The 8279-nt window shown below is 37.0% G+C and overlaps 1 pseudogene; it reads right to left on the minus strand.

Annotated features, from left to right (window-relative positions):
- Positions 1 to 5977: 5977 nt before the first annotated feature.
- LOC108287950 lies at positions 5978 to 6461 on the minus strand (annotated as a pseudogene).
- Between the last annotated feature and the right edge of the window lie 1818 nt (positions 6462 to 8279).

Consider the following 8279-nt stretch of genomic DNA (forward strand, 5'->3'; position numbering starts at 1 on the left):
TAATCTGTTCTGAAAGTTAAAACATAAAAAGTTTAAGACACCATTTATTATTATCAAAACTTTTATCCCGATCTGTATTTATATATAGATATAAACTCTCACCCCTCCAGCTGAGGCACATAAACGTTCCTATTCTATCTGTGATAATAGCCAAAAAAAGGTTAAGTCTCTACCTAGCACATTGTTCTAAACTAAATAGCCACAATATTCTTTTAAAACTATTTTCTTGGTTTCTTCATGGAATAATAAGGCAGGAGGATGTGGTGACTGATACTATGTACATTACACAGGGGGTCCCCAATCCCTAGGCCATGGACCAGTATGGTCTGTGGCCTCTTAGGAACCTGGCCACACAGCAGGAGATGAGCAACAGGCAAGGGAGCATTAATGCCTGAGCTCTGCTTCCTGTCAGAGCAGCAGTGGCATTAGATTCTCATAGAAGTGCAATCACTATTGTAAACTGCCCATTCGAGGAGTCTAGGTTGCGCACTCCTTATGAGAATCTAATGCCTGGTGATCTGAGGTAGAATAGTTTTATCCCAAAACCATTTTCCCCACCTCTCCAGTCTGTGGGAAAATTATCTTCTATGAAACCAGTCCCTGGTGCCAAGAAGATTGGGAACTGCTGCTCTGTACACCTGTTTTTATTTATGTTCTGTTTGGCTTATTGGGGTTTAGAATTTCAGAAACAAAAAAGAATGCTCTCTCTCACCACTCCTATTCAACACAGTATTGAAAGTTCTGGCCAGGGCAATCAGGCTAGAGAAAGAAAGAAAGGGTATTAAATTAGGAAAAGAAGAAGTCAAATTGTTTCTGTTTGCAGATGACACGATTGTATATCTAGAAGACCCCATTGTCTCAGCCCAAAATCTCCTTAAGCTGATAAGCAACTTCAGCAAAGTCTCAGAGTACAAAATCAATGTGCAAAAATCACAAACTTTCCTACACACCAATAACAGACAAACGGAGAGCCAAATCACGAGTGAATTCCCATTCACAACTGATACAAAGAGAATAAAATACCTAGGAATACAACTAACAAGGAATGTGAAAGACCTCTTCACGAAGAACTACAAACCACTGCTGAAGAAAATAAGAGAGTACACAAACAGATGGAAAAACATTCCATGCTCATGGTTAGAAAGAATCAGTATCGTGAAAATGACCATACTGCCCAAAGTAATTTATAGATTCAATGCTATCCCCATCAAGCAACCATTGACTTTCTTCACAGAATTGGGGGGGAAAAAAAAAAAAACTTAAATTTCATATGGAACCAAAAAGAGCTTGCAAATCCAACACAATCCTAACCAAACAAACAAACAAACAAACAAAGCTGGAAGCATCATGCTACCTAAATTAAAACTATACTACAAGGCTTCAGTAATCAAAACAGCATGGTACTGGTATCAAAACAGAGATATAGACCAATGGAACAGAACAGAGGCCTCAGAAATAACACCACACAACTACAACCATCTGACCTTTGGCAAACCTAACAAAAACAAGCAATGGGGAAAGGATTCCCTGTTTAATAAACGGTGTTGGGAAAACTGGCTAGCCATATGCAGAAAGCTGAAACTGGATCCCTTCCTTACACCTTATACAAAAATTAACTCCAGATGAATTAAAGATTTAAACGTAAGACGTAACACCATAAGAACCCTAGAAGAAAACCTACGCAATACCATTCAGGACATAGGCATGGGCAAGGACTTCATACTAAAACACCAAAAGCAATGGCAACAACAGCCAAAATAGACAAATGGGATCTAATTAACCTAAAGAGCTTCTGCACAACAAAAGAAACTATCATCACAGTGAATGGGCAACCTTCAGAATGGGAGAAAACTTTTGCAACCTACCCATCTGAGGAAGAGCTAATCTCCAGAATCTACAAAGAACTTAAATTTACAAGAGAAAAACAAACAGCTTCATCAAAAAGTGGGTGAAGGATATGAACAGACACTTCTCAAAAGGAAACATTTATGCAGTCCACAAACATATGAAAAAAAGCTCATCATCACTGGCCATTAGAGAAATGCAAATCAAAACCACAATGAGATACCATCTTACAACAGTTAGAAGGGCGTTCATTAAAAAATCAGGAGACAACAGATGCTGGAGAGGATGCAGAGAAATAGGAATGCTCTTACACTGTTACTGGGAGTGTAAATCAGTTCAACCATTGTGGAAGACAGTGCGGCAATTCCTCAAGGATCTAGAAATAGAAATACCATTTGACCTGGCAATCCCATTACTGGGTATATACCCAAAGGATTATAAACCATTCTATTATAAAGACACATGTATGTTTATTGAGACAAGGTTCACAATAGCAAAGACTTGGAACCAACCCAAATGTCCATCAATGATAGACTGGATAAAGAAAATGTGGCACATAGACACCATGGAATACTATGCAGCCATAAAAAAAGATGAGTTCATGTCCTTTGTAAGAACATGGATGAAGATAGAAACCATCATTCTCAGCAAACTGACACAAGAACAGAAAACCAAACACCACATGTTCTCACTCATAAATAGGAGTTGAACAATGAGAACACATGGACACAGGGAAGGAAACATCACACATCAGGGCCTGTCGGTGAGGTAGAGGGCTAGGGGAGAGATAGCATTAGGAGAAATATCTAATGCAGATGACGGGGCGGTGTATGCAGGAAACCACCATGGCACATGTATAACTATGTAACAAACCCATTCTGCACATGTAACCCAGAACTTAAAGTATAACAATAAAAAAAAAGCATAGCTCCTTTTAGAGGTCTCTGAATAAAACCTGATGTACATAGATTACCATGAAAGAGTACTCAGTCTAACAAATTGATTGAGTCCCTACAGTAGAGCTCCATTTCATTGAACATTTTACAAGCAAAGTCAATAAAATGCAAAGATTAAGAACTACAAATAGGTGTGACCTTTACCTAAAGAAATTCTAAATAATCCTCAGAGCCAGGGAGGCATAATTAAGATTAATAAGGTTCAGAAAAATAAGAAGCACTTGATTCTGAAAACTAGCAGGACACTATCGATCCAGACAGAAAGAATTTAGAGGCAGATAACAGCAATGATGTGAACTTTCCCAACATATAAAAGAATGTGAATGTTTAGATAACTCACTAATTTTGATTCTTAACTGGGAACAGTCTCAAAAAAGTTCCATAGTATATTTACAGAATTCGTTTTGTAAAAGCTATACTAAAATGATTTGAGAAAGGCCACTGCCCTGGAGACAACTAGAATAATAAAAATCCCTTGCCACTTTAAGAAATGGATCAAGGTAGAAATCCGCTCCTTTGAATATAAAATGAAATGGAATTTTTATTTGTTCCTAGAATTAGGACATTTTAGGCTAACTCTGCTAATGAGATAAGGGCAAAAATGGTGCCAAAATGGAAACAATGATTAACTCCAAAAAACCCTTTGGTGTCTGAAAATATGCAAACAAGCACATTAAGCTACAAGTACTGGACATGTTAGTTGTGTGCAGGGAGTATTGAGAGAAAGGGACAAACAACTTTAAAAACAAATGACAGCAGAAAAGCATTAAACGAAAATATAAAGTATTTAAAATCTACTCATGATATTGCTATATATTACTATGCAAATTATGTATTCACATGGTGACATGGATGAAAATGAAGATAATGACTTGATTAAAAGACTCCTGAGCAATTTTTGCCTTGGATTTCTGTTATGTTTTTTAATATGCTTGTCATTGAGCACACACACACACACACATTCTCATACATATATAGCACAGATATGGATATATGGTATATCTACAACATATATATCAAATATATCTATATCTATAACATTTATATCTCTTTAAGATAATATTAAATATATTATTTACATTTATAATTTTATTTATAGGTGATTTACATAGTAATAATATCATAAGGAGAATGAAATACATGTAGTATATATATGGTATATACACACATATACAAATAAATGTATATGTGTTATAAACAGAATATAAACATGTATGTATATAATTGAAAATGGGGATTCTGCTATTCAAAGGATTCTACAATAAATTTCTCTGATAAAAGAAGAGACATTTGGAAAAATACTGATAACATATTTAGATTTATAAAACAGATCTACAAAATCATCATTTATTAGTTGCAAAGAATGCCTATTTTCCTCTCTTTGTTAACAGTTCTATGGTTGATCCTGATCGATTCTAGCTGTCTGATATCCTAATCAGTAGTAGAGATTTTAAAAAGAGTTAAAGTAAGAGCTATAGTGCATTAGACTCATCAGCCAGCACAGGGAAGTGAGAGGAGACAGTCTGCCAGTGAAGGAGAAAATAGAGCCACTATAATAAGCAGGTAGGATACATCCAAAATCCAGGGATGCTGTAGTAAATATGTCTATACCTTAATTCTCTGAAAGCATTTTGGTATTGCAACCTGCACCGAAAGATTATGCTGTAATGACACTAAGTTGAAAAAAAAGAGAGAGAGAACAAATTTTGAAAGGTTTATTGGAAGAAAGCAGTGAACTACATGTAGTCTGTTTTTAGAAATTTTGCAGCAATATAGTGTTTTGTTTTGTTTTGGTTTGTTTTTTTTGAGATGTAGTCTTACCCTGTTACCCAGGATGGAGTGCAATGGCGCTATCTCAGCTCACTGCAACCTCCACCTCCAGGGTTTAAGCGATTATCCTGCCTCAGCCTCACAAGTAGCTGGGACTACCGGCATGCACCACCATGCCTGGCTAATTTTTTCTATCTTTAGTAGAGATGGGGTTTCACCATGTTGGCCATGCTGGTCTTGAACTCCTGACCTCATGATGCACCTGCCTCGGCCTCCCAAAGTGCTGGGATTACACACCTGAGGCACAGCACCCAGCCTTAAAATTTGCTTTCCTCCTAAATAATCATCGTGGACCACATCCTAAACCTATGGATATAATTTAACTTAATTACTTTCAATAACTCTATAAAATTCCACAGTAAAATTGTATAATAATTCATTCGATTATTTCCCTATTGACGGGCTATTCAGTTTGTTTCTGGTTATTTGCAATTGCAAAAAATGTTTCCTTTCATGGCAATCTTGGTCTATTCATGCTTTTATTTCTACAGTCTAATAAACTAACATATATTAGGTGCCAATCACTTGTTTTATTTGGGGGGGGGGGAGGATACAGAATCTCGCTCTGTGACCCAGGCTGGAGTGCAGTGGCGTGATCTCAGCTCACTGCAATCTCCACCTCCTGGGTTCAAGGGATTCTCGTGACTCAGCCTCCCGAGTAGCTGGGACGACAGGTATGCACCACCATTCCCAGCTGATGTTTGTATTTTCAGTAGAGATGGAGTTTCACCATGTTGGCCAGGCTGGTCTTGAACTCCTGAACTCAAGTGATCCGCCTGCCTCGGCCTTCCAAAGTGCTGGGATTACAGATGTGAGCCACTGCACCTGGCCCCAACCACGTTCTTATATTTGGATGATTTGATTTGATCCCTCCAACAGCATTATCAGGTGGGTACTATTACTATTCCCTGTTTCACAAAAGGTTTCAACTTCTACTATACTCAGCATCTTTTCCTACAGTCCTTGCCCGTTTGGTTTTTCCTTTCAGACACTGTTCTTTATCCTGTTTTTACTAGGTCATTTCTAGCAGTACATTGGGTGTTACAGATAATAGCCCTTTTTCTGTTACATGTGTCACAAATATTTTTCACAGAATACCATTTTTACTTCTCTTTATAGTAACTCTGCCATAAAATTATTTTTTTATGTAGCCAAATATCCTTTCTTTATAGCTTCTATAGTTTCTGCCTTGTTTAAAAACTTTCCTTCAACGCTAGGTTATAACAATATTCTTTTAAATTTCTTTTCTATTGTTTTACTACTTGTTTTTTTGTTTGTTTGTTTTTGTTTTTTTTTTAATGGTGAAAAGATATACATATATTTAGAATTAGCCAGCTGGACCCAGTTTAGATGATCCCAATTTTGTTGGCAACATCCAAAGCATAGTAATCAGGAGCCAGTCGAACATATGCCTTCTTCTCTCCATCAGACCGAATCAGGGTGTTGACCTTGGCCACATCAATGTCATAGAGCTTCTTCACAGCCTGTTTGATCTGGTGCTTGTTGGCTTTAACATCCACAATGAACACAAGTGTGTTGTTGTCTTCTATCTTCTTCACGGGAGACTCAGTGGTCAGCGGAAACTTGAATAGCATAGTGGTCCAGTTTGTTTCTCCTGGGGGCGCTCTTCCGAGGATATTTGGGCTGCCTCCGGAGTCGCAGTGTCTTGGGCCGCCGGAAGGTGGGTGACGTGCGGATCTTCTTGTTTTTGTGGCTGTGGACACCTTTCAACACTGCCTTCTTGGCCTTTAACGCCTTCGCTTTGGCTTCGGCTTTAGGAGGGGCAGGAGCTTCCTTCCTCGCTTTCGGCGCCATCTTGTGAAAAGGGTCCTACTTGGTTTTTACATTTAAAGCATTATACATTAAGTATGTATAACTAAGTAGAATTTATAAGTTTTTTTCAAATTAATATAAACTGTCAGCACCATTTATTCAGTAAACTATCCTTTCCAACTGACCTAAAGTAGCACTCTTATCATATATTATCTATTTCTGAGCACTATTTTGTTTTAAGATCTATATCATGAATTGGCAAACCCACTGTCAATGAAGAGTCCAGTCACATCCATTGATTTATTTATTGTTTACAACTGCTTTTGCACTTGCAGTGGTTTGAATGCATCCTCCAGAGTCCATGTGTTGGACACTTAATTCCCAGAGCAACAGTGTTTGGTGGGACTAAGAGGTTATTAGACAGAGACCTCATGAATGGAGCCCTCGTGATGATAGAGCCCTCATGTCATTACATAATGACTTTATCATAAGAGTAGGTTCTTGAAAAAGGAGGAATTTGACCCCCTTCCTTCTCTCTCTTGCACATGCTCTCTTGTCCTTCATCATGGCACAGCAAGAAGGCCCCTGCCAAATGCAGGCACCTCAGTCTTAGACATCCTAGCCTCCAGAACCATAAGAAATAAATCTCATGCTTTATAAACTACCCAGAATGTGGTATTCTGTTATAGCCACACAAAAAAGACTAAAACAGTTCTGTAAGGGCAGAGTTGAATAATTAAGATAGACCATGTAGCCCGCAAAGGTGAAAATATTTACTATCTGACCTTTTATAGAAAAAATTTGCTAATCCCTGATCATATGTAAATTCCCAGCCATAGCTTGTTTACATGCTATTGCAGTAAATTTTAATTTCCAGTAATAGAAAATCTTCATAGTTTTTTCTTGGCTATTTTGGGCATGTATTTTTTTATATATGTTTTTAAATATTTTTAGGTAGTTAAAAAAAAACCTAAAAATTCATTTGGAATGCAAGTTGGGGTGGTATTATGTGCTATTACTTAAGAACATCTAAGAACATGTCATATTTTAGTCTTATTTTAACATCCTTCCTAAGACTTATTCTTTTCTTTATGCATCCACTGTCCTTCTTGTAAAATTTATTCTAAGGTATTTTATAGTTTCAATTATAAATAGAAGATCTTTGTCATTTTCCATTGCTGGCTATTTCTTACTAATAGTATTTCATAAATAGTCATTGCATTTCAAGCTTCTTTTCTCAATTATTTCACTGATTCTAAATTATTTGGTGAAAGTCTTCTGGATTTCATAGGCATACACTCATGTTCACTAAAATACAAATAATTTTATGTTTTCTTTCCATTTTTATAACAACTCTTTAATTTTCTAGTCTTATTATTTAGACACTCCAGAATAGTGTTGATTACTAATGATAAGAGTGGGCATCCCTATTTTACCTCCATGACTTTACCTCCTACAATCCTTGCTTACTCTACTACAGCCACACCAAGCTTACTGCTGTTCCTCCAATAGGACAAACATATTCCTGCCTCAGGCCTTTTGCACATGCTATTCATGCTGCCAACTCTTATTCTCAGATATTAAGTGTCTACTCAAAAGGCACCACCTGAGAGCAATGGTCAGCGACAACTATCATCTAAAGAACTATCATAGCCCTTCTCTTCACTCTGCTATCTCTGTAAGCTACTTCATTTTTTTCATAAAATTTATCATGATCTGACTTAAATATGTATTAGTATATTTGTTTACTGATTGCCTCCCACAATAGAATCTAAGCTCCAAGATGGCAAAATATTTTCTATTCTGTTACTTTGTCCTCCATTTCTAGAACACATGGTCCTAGAAGGTGCTCACTGAGTATCTGTTAAATGAAAA

Source organism: Cebus imitator, unplaced genomic scaffold (assembly GCF_001604975.1).
Source record: "Cebus imitator isolate Cc_AM_T3 unplaced genomic scaffold, Cebus_imitator-1.0 Scaffold357, whole genome shotgun sequence".
NCBI lineage: Eukaryota > Metazoa > Chordata > Mammalia > Primates > Cebidae > Cebus > Cebus imitator.